This window comes from Leptosomus discolor, chromosome Z (assembly GCF_034619465.1).
Source record: "Leptosomus discolor isolate bLepDis1 chromosome Z, bLepDis1.hap2, whole genome shotgun sequence".
Classification (NCBI taxonomy): Eukaryota; Metazoa; Chordata; class Aves; order Leptosomiformes; family Leptosomidae; genus Leptosomus; species Leptosomus discolor.
This window is the reverse complement of record NC_141419.1, coordinates 82,447,996-82,459,300: the sequence shown is the minus strand read 5'-3', so window position 1 is coordinate 82,459,300 and position 11,305 is coordinate 82,447,996.

The window sequence follows — 11,305 nt, the reverse complement described above, 5'->3', positions numbered from 1 at the left end:
AAAAACAGCGTCCCACCAGCCGCAGGGCTGCTCATCACCCATCTGCCCACAGACAGAAGGTTCAGGCTTGATGGGGTCTCCTGAGTGCCTCAGTCCAGTCTTTTTGCTAGCTACCTCAGGCCTCCGTAGCCCTGCTCCCACAAATACTCCCAAAACCTTCTCATGTCTGCTTCACTCATCTCTCCCTCCCTCCAGATCCACTGGTGGATGTTGAGGAAAACACCCCTGGTTCACCTGCCCAAGCCCACCCCAGGGTGGTGTCATCGTGCTTCACTTGTGCCTTGAAATCTCTCTACTTACTAGTTTGAACTGACCCAGCTGCAACAATCTTGCTGTTGAAACCCACCAACATACCTTTCAGATCTGATAAGTTCCTGAACTAGCCTGATGTGGCTTATTTCCCTTCTCCTCCAAACCCTTCCTGATACCCTGCTCTGAGCCACACTTTCTCAGTGCCTTCTAGGATGCAAAGTGCCTCAACATAGACAGTGCACACAGTACTGGAGGTAAGAGTGTCTTCCTGGAGCTGGATGGAGAATACTTATTTCTGTCCCTGGCTAGGTCAGACAGAGTCTTTGGGTATGGGAAGGAATTCCCTGGGTGCTCCTCAGTTTGGGATATAACCCCAAGGCTGGCTCACTCACACTCCCCCAGTCTCCAGCCCCTGAAGACGCCACCACCAAGCTCTTCTCTGAGCCCCTTTCCAGCTCACACACTGTCGCATGGCCTCAAGCTCCCCGTGACGCTGCAGCTCTCCTGGGAAGCTCTTCTTCAACTCTGTGGTTTATATGGCCTCTCTTTCTCTGTTTCTCTGGACAGAGGAGCACAATTGCTCTACGATCCAACACAATCAGTGAGCTGGGAATGGGTGTTATCACCTGAGGTGCTTGTCACCACCTGGCTGGACTGGTTGGTCCAGAGCTCCATGGCAAATCCCTTCCCAGGAACCACCATCCTCAGCAGCGCAGGACAGTGCTTGTTGTATCTATCTGCATTACCTCGGTAGAGCAACCACACTGAGGGGTTTCTGGAAGCTAGGTCTCTCCTGAGATCCATTCAGGAACATCAGTACATCAGGTCTAGCTGTCTCACATACAGCTGTTGTGAGATTAATGGGGTAAAGTCTTCCAGCAAGCTTGCAGCAAAAGGAGCTGCAGCACTAGGTCATGTCCTCCCTGTTTCCTTGGCAGTTCCCTGAGCTTTACGAACCAGGCTTTTTTTAACCCTGTGCAGCCAGCAAAGGTGAAAGCACCTAGGAGAACGGCCAAAGCCAGCACTTACTGGGTAATGTCCTCACAAAATACCAGCATTAGATGTAGGCCATTGCCACTATTTGCCGTATGAAAGAAGCAAAAACAGTGAAAGAAAACTGCCAAGCAGATGTGGTGCAAGAAGCTTCCTATTGCATCTCACGTACTTCTTTCCTTTTTCCCTATCCTGAAACACACTGGGGCCTAGCAACCTGTGTTTGGCCTCTTCCTTCTTGGAAATTTTTGAGATTTGTTGTCTTGGTATATAGGATGGACTAGGAAAATACTGAAGAAATACAGAAAGCCAGCGCACTCAATCATATGCCTACCTCTTACACAGTCTGACATCAGAGCTGCTAGTTCAATCGATGATGCCTTACCTCACTGAGTACTACAAAGCAGAGCTCAAATGAAAGATGGTTTCCAAGGGACTGTCAAGTCACAAAGCAACTTGTGAATCCAAACTCAGCACGGCATAGTCAACGGGAGGTGATGAGCTCCAGCGCCGTGAGACCACTCACTGTGCTTCCAAGAGCACATCACGTGTGCACTCCACACATTCTGCCCTTGCAGCAGAACTAAGTCTCACAGAGACATCTCAACACATCTTAGACACTTTCTAATACAGATTTCCTGCTATAGCATGCAGCAGATGTGTACATTTTTGCACATAATAAAGCCAGCCACCTTCTTCTCAATGGGGCTGAGTTCCCAAGACAGTTGATTTGGTCACTGTAAATATGATTGATGGGCTGTTTCCTGAAGGTCTGGTTCAATGGTCAATGAACTAACAGGACTCAGACATTCTGACTGAAGAAAGAAAAACCCAAACTGCCTGCAATTTACAATCAGTCTTACTTCTGACAGGGAAGAACACTGAGGGCTCACAACCATCCACAAAACCACAAGGAAAGGAGAAGTAACTGCGGTTTTTGAGGATCAGGCTTTGAGGAGAGCACTGCTAACCTATCCACCACATCCCCCTACAGTAAAGCCTAGTCCTGTGTCAGACCTCACATATAATAGAAATATATTTGGGGCTTATTCCCATTCCAACCCCTATCTGTCCTTGAGGGATTCCAGTGTGGGGCGCACCTACAGATCATCAGACGCAGCCATGGTGGTGTGGGTGGGCTGAGGCCAGGATGGGATATCATCCCACAGGTGGTGGGTCAGGATCAGGCCTGGGGAGGTTAATCTAGTCAGATCCAGCCCTGGGATGGCCAAGCAGGGGTCTGGTCCCTGCACAGCACCAGCACATGACCCTGTGTGATCTGGGGTGCTGGGTCCCCACATGTTGCTTCTTCCTCTCCAGGATGCAGCATCTGCCTCAGTCAGGGCTGCAGCCTGTGCTGCCAGAGCCCAGAGGCTCTTCTGGCAGGGAGAGCTGGAAAATGCCCTTAGGATCCTGGCTAAAGCCCAGCCCCAAGCCTTGCTGTCGTGTCTTCCTCACCCCTCCAGCAACCTTCCCAACCCCACCAGCTCTGAACCTTCTTCCACACAGGGATCTTGCGGTGCCTTCAGGGCTACAAGGCCAGGGCACTGTGACATCCTGAACTTAGGAACTCTCCAACCCTTCCCCAAGGTGATGATAAAACCAAGACATCCCAGTCCCCTACAGCACATCTCCCCCAGAGCTGAGGGGAGAACCCCAGCCCTATGGGCAGAAGGAAGATAAGGCAAGCCCAAAGCATACCAGCGTGCAGAAGGATCCCTGCAGGGTGACATCCTGGTCATGATGGGTTATCACAGTCTGCTTTGGGCCCAGCAAAACATTTAGGAGGTCTGCACGGAGCTGTACTGGCCTGGAAGAGGGGTGGCCTTGGGGCATCTTTGCTGTCACCCAGCTGGCAGGAGCAGTCGGGGTAGGGACTCCCTCTTGTGGCACTGGCCACCCAGGGCTGCTATCTCTGCTCCCAAGGCGTCTACCAAGTTCTGCCCATGGCCTGGCCTTCCCCGGGACAGGTGGGCTGAGAGCAGAGCTGTGACAGGGGATGGCCCGGCAGTGTGCAGAGGTCCCAGGAGAGCACTCTTGGGTGCTGGGCAGAGCTGCGGCAGGCCCTGGGGGCTGGATAACCATCCCTCCTTCCCCTCTGCTCTGACAGCTACAGCAACCTCTTTCCAGGGGAGAGATCAGGACCTGCTGCCTGCTCTCCACAGTGCATATCTCCCTACCTTTCTGCCTCCCTGCCATGCCCCTCTCCCTGGAAGCATGGACCCAAGCCAAGCAAGACTCTCTGCCCTGGCACTGCTGCCTTGATGCATGTCCCCCTGCAGTGACAGGCAGCCCATGGACCCCCACTGAGCCTGCCCTGCCCCTACTGCAGCCCACACCTACCCCCGATACAGCCCCACTCCCCTTCACTCGCAGACTGCAACCCTCTTCCATCTGGCTGTGCACTTGCTGACCACCCAGAAAAGTATTTTTAGCACACAAAATTGGACATAAGCAGTTCACAGCTGGGAGCAGGGTGGAGTAAGGTTGGAAGGGTGTGGGATGCCGCATTTCGGTTTGAGGAAGATGTGCTCAGAAATGGTGTTTCCAACTCTGACCTCCAAGCAGTTCCACATCTGCTCCAGCTGTTCCTGCTCACATCCCCAGGGCCATCTTCAGCACGTCTCACCCTGGTTCTTGGACAGGGAACCTGGCTAAGCCCAGGAGGTGAGAACCGTAAAATTTGGAGCAGCATCTCAGACCAGACTAACTTGTCCCCAAACCGTGCTGCCTGAAAGTGCCGCTTTCAGGGCAGGCTCCCTGCACCAAGATCAACACTTCTGACCTGTTCTTTTTGCCCCTCATGTTTCATACCCACAACCCCCTATCTGTCCTCTGGCAGGGGTGGCATATTGTGCCTGTGGTCTCTCTGGCTGCCTGAGTGGATCATCTCTGTCTCCTAGATAAACCTTAAACCTGTGCTTCCTTCACTGCACCAGTCTATCTACATCAGTCTTGTTCGAATGCTCCACCCAACCCTGTGTGCTGGCCCCACAAGTCACAGCTCTTTTTCAGAGGCAGTTGGTGAAGTGCATGTGTTTGGTGCAGTCATGAGTCTCTCCTTCTGTACACAGGTCTTAAATAAAGGGCTTGGCATTTCCGCTTTTCGGTTCTCAGCCTGTACACCTTCCAGAGGAAATCCAATCCTGAGGAACTGCCTATGTCACCCAGGGTAGCTGGGAACAGAGAGGTGCCCAAAATACTCTGAGCCCAGAAGGAACCAGATGAATAGGAAAGAAAAAGCCAAGCAGCCGTTTCCCCAGTGAAATGGAGCCAGTGGCCTGGTGGAGGAGGGAAGATGGCACAGTCAATGGTGTTAGCTGGTCTTCTGGGAGCTGTGCAGCCCCATCATCCTGCCTAGTGCTGCACCAATGATGCTTTGGAGGAGTCATCACTGCTGCCAGGGGGACCCTGAGCTGATGCAGCTCCAGCCTGATCTGTCCCAGGATGCCTGTCCGTTTCCTGGCCACGCAGTTGCCATCAGCTGTGCCTCCCCAAAGAAGCTTCCCTCACACATGGAGCACCAGAAAGCCAAGGTCTCGTTTGGGCCTCTGTTCAGCCCTTTCCTCAGTGTGTGGCCCTGCAGAACCCTCTGGGATCCTGCTGGCTTCCCCCAGCCTTCAGCCTCTGACCAAGGCTTATCATGGTGTGATGCTGCTCCCCAGGTGGAGGAGAAGGAGGAAGGAGGGCACTGTGTCCTGGTAAGTCAGTGAGAGTGGTGGGGATGGCACAGTGCCCAGAGCCCAGAGAGCAGCTGCCCTTTGTTGTATAAATACGTGCACAAAGTCATGTGCGTTTCCAGCCCAGGATCGAGCCAAGAGGAAGATCCTGAGCAGATCTACAGCAGCACTGACCTGGGAGCAAAGGGAAGCTCCCATTTCATGCAACAGGCTCCTGTGGGGAACCCCCACTTAGCCTGGCCTATTCCCCCTTGGCCAGCAGAAATCTCACAGAGCCTAGGGCCATGAGACAAGCAGGCTGGGGAGACAGGTTTCCAGGTGGGAGGCAGTGGGGAGGGAGGGTGGATGTTTCTTCACCCCTGCCACAGGGGAAGTCAAGTCTCTGGCTGGTGCTGAGAGGAGGATATCAGCCTCCCTCCAGGAAGCTTGGTGAGATGATACTTGTGATGGTCCTTCTTTATGAGAGTCCAGACTACAGGGCATCCACACGGATGTTCCTGAATGTCCCATGAGAAAGGACTTGCCACGCATCACAGTGTGACTTACATCCCAGGGGCTGGACTGGTGGTAACACACTTGGCTCACCCACAGCTTGCAGCACTGGGTCGCTACTGGCTGTAATTACCCCAAGAGACCAGTTTGTCCAGTGCTGGCGCAATCAGTCACTGTAGAACAAGGGCTCAGCAGGGTGGGGTGACCAGCCACCCATGACACAGGTGGACAGAAATTAGGCCACAGTAATCAAAGGTATTAATGTGTTGTGGTGGCATGCAGGTGCTGCCTGGGAACAGGGCTCCAGCATGCAGGGCACAGCAGGACCAAAGTTCTGCCCCATTCATCTCAGCTCTACCTGTTGCTGGAGCGGGCAGAGATCCCAGATCAAGGCAGCACTACCACCACTTGTCCTGGGTCACTATCATTTGCTTCTACTGCTACTGGCCTGGGACCATCAGCCTCACACCTTTGCCACCGACATAGCTGAGTAGGACCCACTCTCCTTCCTGATAGTATATACCCACCTTGGGGTACAAGGCTGCTGTGTGTGGACAGCTCTGCTCCCTCCCTCTGTTGTGTTATAGAAATGCCCCCACGTAGAACACCACCACACCTCCTTTCCTTGCCCTTGTCTTCATGGCAGACCCTGGCACACCTTGTCTGTGCCAGACATGTCCACGTATACCAGGGTGCGGGAAGGTTTTTTGGCCCAGGCCCCTCAGAGTGTGCTGATGTGCTTCCTTGGAGATCAGGGTGCCTTGACTCATGAGACAGGGCAGGAGATGAAAAAGGCTGGCAGCGCTGCTCGTAGAATTCGCTAAACCTAGTGAGATTTTTCAACAGCTGGGAGAAGCAGTAAAGAGCTGTGATTGAATCGGCTGCAAGCAGCAGCACGACAGCAACTTCCACACTGAACACAGTGCAGCTGCCTTCCTGCCTGCTGCCTCAGCCTGCCCTGCCTGGACAGGATCTGGACAGGGCACAGGAAAAGGGGAAGGGCAGGGAAGTTCTCTCAGTCACAGGGATCTTGCTGGTGCATGGAGAACTGATGCTCCATGTTCCAGCCCCTCCGACACCTGGACAGAGAATCACTGTCCACACGTATCTGTGGCATCGGTGAACTCCAGGTGAAAGGCTCCCATGGACACCCAGAGTCCAGCACCACCAACCTGCTCCTTTGTGCCCCAACACAGAGAGGGGAAGCCAAAGGGGAAGGCAGCAGTCGCAGGAGGACAGGCACAACTCTCCTCTCTGCCTGGAGGTGCCCATGTCCATGTTTCCTCCTGGGAACGGCCCCAGGCCATGGCCTCCCTTGAACCTGTCCCATTTAGCACAGGACCAAACTGTGTCAGGGAACCAGCTGAGCAGTGTGGACAATTACAGGACAATGCTCAGGCCGAGTTGTTACTCAGAGTGACCTCTGGCTCAAGGGTGGGGAGCCCCTTGCAGCACCTACCTCTTTCTCAGGCATTTGGGACAATATGCAGAGATTCTCAGTGTCTGCTTGGGGGTAGGAGAGCAGAAGGGACTGGGAGACTCTCTCTCACCCATACTGCTGTGGCCGGGGTGGGTTAGGCCCTTCTTGAACAGAAGCTCGGAGCTCACAGAGAAATGATTCTCCAGCCTGATGCATTGCTTTCCTCCAGAAGGTTTTTCTTTGTCAGCTCTCAGATGGGTCAGGAAGCCAGGGCAAGGCTGAGGATGTTGGTTTGTTAACGTAAGATCTCCGGGGTAGACTGCGAGCGTGGGTTTGTTCTGTAGGGTCTCTGTCAGGCACTGTGCTGAGCTATGTGTACCCTTACCAGCCTTTCCCTCCACATAATTGTGCTGCTTCTGAGTTCCTCCCTGCAGCAAGGTCAAGCCGTGCAGATCAAAGGGCAGTGATGAACCACAAATGAAGGCTCTTCACTAAAGCCATAGACCAAGACTCACTGAGCATTTTCAGCCCTGCTGCCTGCCCTGCTCTCCTGAAACTGGTGCCGTGGGTCACAGGGCTGCTCCCACCAGCTTAGCCAAGGCTAGTCCTGGACCTGCTCTCATGTTATCCTACTCAGCCCACCACCACAGCCTGACTGGGTTCTTGGCATCTCTGCTCCTGTGTTACATCCGGCAGCCACAAGCACTTCAGGGACACTACGCTGTGGCTGGGGAGTATTACTAACAGCCTGGCAAGAGACAGGAGATGGAGCAAGACCTGTACAGCCTCCTGGGATGAGTGTGGCCCAGCTGAGACCCCAGTTTCCCAGGGACAGGTCATGAGGACAAGGAGCAGCTTGCTGGGCAGCCTTGGACATAAGCTGTTCAGGCTGGTTCAGAAGCAGAGTGGGGGATGCTGGAGGTGATAGCATTGCCCCTACCTGTTTGACATGAGGTGACCAGCTCCTGGCCAGAGAAGTTCTCTGCAATGCTGATTCACTGCAAGGATATAGTTGTGCTCACATAGCTGCATGTCACATCACCGTGGGTCACAAGTGGTGCAGGCATAGCCAGAGCTGGCTGTACCTCCTTTTCAGAGGTGGTGGCTGGTTTTGGTTTACCAGTGTTCTCTATGTTTTCAAATTCACAGCCCACAGGCACACGCTCAGAAGGGTTCTCAGCTGCTCAGTCCCCTGCCACCCTGTTGTTCACCCTAGCAGGGGCACCGGGGCTTGTTTGAGGAGAAGCAGAGCAGAGAGCTCAAATCAATAAGAGATAGGGATGGGAGCACACCACTAAGAGATAAGGGTGGGATACAGATGCTGGCTCCATAGACATCACAATACCAGCACCCAGGCACGAGAAGCATCAACAGGAGATAACAGGATGCAGTGAGCAAACGCTGCCAGGTGCTGTGCTGATCTGCTTGCGGAAAAATTAATGGCACAACAAATATTCTCAGCCCTCCCACTGAGACAGCCCCACATTGGCCTTGCAGCTGGAGCGCGAAGGAGGGAACAGGGGGGCAGCAACATGCCTGCGCAGCAGGGACCTTACCAGTCCCTGCTTGCAGCTGGACGTGGGCTGTGGCATCTCGCCGCCATGGTGCTGGGTGCGGAGCATGCACAGCCCTGTGCTCGCCCAGCTCAGCAACACAGAGTGCACTGGGAAATGTAGTCCTGTTGTGTCGCCTGTACTGTGTGCTGTTGGGTATCATCAGGCTGCACAAGAACCACAGGGGCTAGGACCTTCTCCTATATATTGTAGGCTCCTTGCACTGACCAGGCCCCCCCAGCAGGTTGCAACAGACCCTGCTGTGCCCCCTGTTCCTGTTTCCTACGGGGCAGAAGAGAGGGATGCTTGTCAGGGTCCAGCCTTCTCATAAGCAGGGAGCTAGGCAACATGCAGGACACGGGCAGGTGCAGAGACCTGCTGGGTGATGGGCGGTAATGCAGGAGAAGAGCAGAGGCCGTCAGGGGACAGGAGGAGAGTGGACACCTGGGACCAAGAGGCTGCACCTACATTCTAGGAGAAAGCACCAAAGGGAGTCATTTGAGTCAGTCAGTGCTGCTCATCCTGCTCATCTTTGGGTCTACACAGCCCCTCCAGGCTAGAAAACCTTCCTGCAATGGAGCCTTGTGCCTGTTCTGGCACAGCTTCACATGCTTACTCCCTGCAGCTGTCCCTGGGCTCCCTGGCAGCAGCAGCCACTGATTTTCCCAAGTGTTTGCAAAGAAGAAGCCTCAGGGATGGATGGGCTCTCACACATGGGTGCAGAGGAGGGGACAGCTCCAGTTCTGGCTCCAGGGCTCTAAGCAGGGCAAGCCTTCAGTCAGGGTGGTTTACTGTTGGCCAGTCCCAAACAGAGCTGTGCTGCAAGAACCAGGAGAAGCAGGTGCTGGTGTAGAATAGAGGTGCGGATGTAGCGAGCACCAGGCTTTCTGTGTGGAAGCCCCCCTGCACCCCTCACTGCCCTGCATGCAGCTTGGCCATCCCACAGCCAAGGTGTGCCCTGACCCTTACAGGACACCCCCAGCCCTTGCACCTCTCCAGCACCAGCCCCCCTGGACTGTTTGAAGGCTCATGCCCTTCTCTGCCTGGGTGATGCACCATCCCCAGCAGGCAGGGAGACGTTTGTTAATCCCTGAGCCTTCTCCCCATGAGGTGGGGGGTGCCAAGCCCAAACAGAGAATTGCAAAGAGGACAAAGCCCCCCTCATCTCCATGCAGCTCCACATGAGCAGAGTGCACCCAGGGAGACCTCCTTCCCGCTCTTTCTCACCAGGGCTTGAGGAGCTTAACTCAGGGTTTGCTGCAGGCTCAGCCTTGCCTGGCTTTCCACCCAGCTGCCCAGAGGTACCTGTCTGCACCACAGGAGGGATTTTGGGGCACTGGGGACCTTTAGCCATATCTCAGCTCAACACTGCTCTGCCAGGCAGGAACAAAGTGTGGTGGAAATAGTACAGTAGAGCTATCAGAGCTGATGAGAGAAGGGACTGTAAATCCTGCAACAGCAATTTCCACAGTCAGGGCTGTCTCCAGGGCTTTAATTTATCCGTAACAACTTAATTGGATGTAAACCCAGTCAGTTGTAACCAGCAGGAGCCCTGAACAGGCGGTGGTTCTGAGCTTCTCTCTGCAAGATGGCTTTCCCATGTCTGCTGCAGTGCCTTGACCCCCAAGGGGGCTGCTGCTCACATGCACTCAAGGGAAAGGGAGCAGCAATGTCCTCTCTCCTTCCAGCCAGAGCTGAGCTGGCTTTGCTGCTCTGAGTGGCTCCCTACACCACTGAGGAGCTGGTCACCGGGCTGTGGGCATAGCCCCAGACTTTGAGTACCAGGGCTGAGCCCGGGCAGGCAAGAGAGGCACCCACTGCCATCCAAGCTGCTGAAGCTGGCCATCGTGGTGGAAGGGGAGAGCCTTCAGCCTCCCATCCCCACGTGGAGATGCTGGTCCCTCCTTTCCGTGCCCATCACAGGAGTTCCGTGAAGCTGCTCCTGTCATTCTGTCCGGCTGTCATCAACAGGACACACACACGAGGCCTGGGAAGCCTGAGAATGTGGCCTGTTGCACAGTGCAGTTCCCCATGGCTGCAGCCAGCTTCCCTGGCCATCAACCATCCTGGAAGGTGGAGGCACTAGTCTGGAGCAGTGCTGGTGAGGGAAGGGATGGCTCAGACCCCACAAGATAGGGACTGTCAGAGCCCTGTCCCCAAACTCTGGCCCGCTACACATAGGAAACTTGCACTGCACAGACTCACTCCCTTTTGTGGGCCTTGAAGAGAAGAAACACCAGGCATTTCAAGGGGTCGGGGCCAGGAGGCTGCTCCCATTATAAAGAAGTCAAGAGCTCAGTTCACCTGCTCCAGCCCATGGGGTTATTCTCCTTCCTCAGACAAGGAAGAAAACCCAGGGCTCATAGTCTGTGGTGTTTACGCTGTGTTTGGTAGCACCTGGAGCCAAGCACTGGCCAAAAAATGCTACACCACGAGACACTCCATGGGTCTGCTTTTCCCAGAAGGAAAGGCAGCTAGAGCGGTGCAGGGCATGTGGAGCCAGACGTACCACACAGGCAAACAGCTGGAGCAAAGCAGTTGCAGGGCAGCTGCAGTGGCAGGGCAGCACAGGAGGGTTTTGTCAGTGCCCGAGGAGGCAGCTGGGGCAGGGCTGGGCCAGCACAAGCAGCCAGATGCCAAGGAGAGCAGCAGCAAAATGTGTGGAACAGAGCAAGGGCATATCCATCTGCAGCAAGTCCCTGGGCAGCAAGGATGGGACACATCAGCCTCAGAGCAGGGAAAAGGCCTGGTAGGGAACAGGAAGCAGGAGGAAAACGGGGAGAAGTGGAAGAGCTCAGGAAAGGGAGAAACATGAAGGGGTGCAACAGGCAATGGGCATACTGTCATTGAGAGGCTACACTTCCCTTCTTCTCCAGAGGACAGATCCCACAGACCTCAGGACACCATCCGGGCAG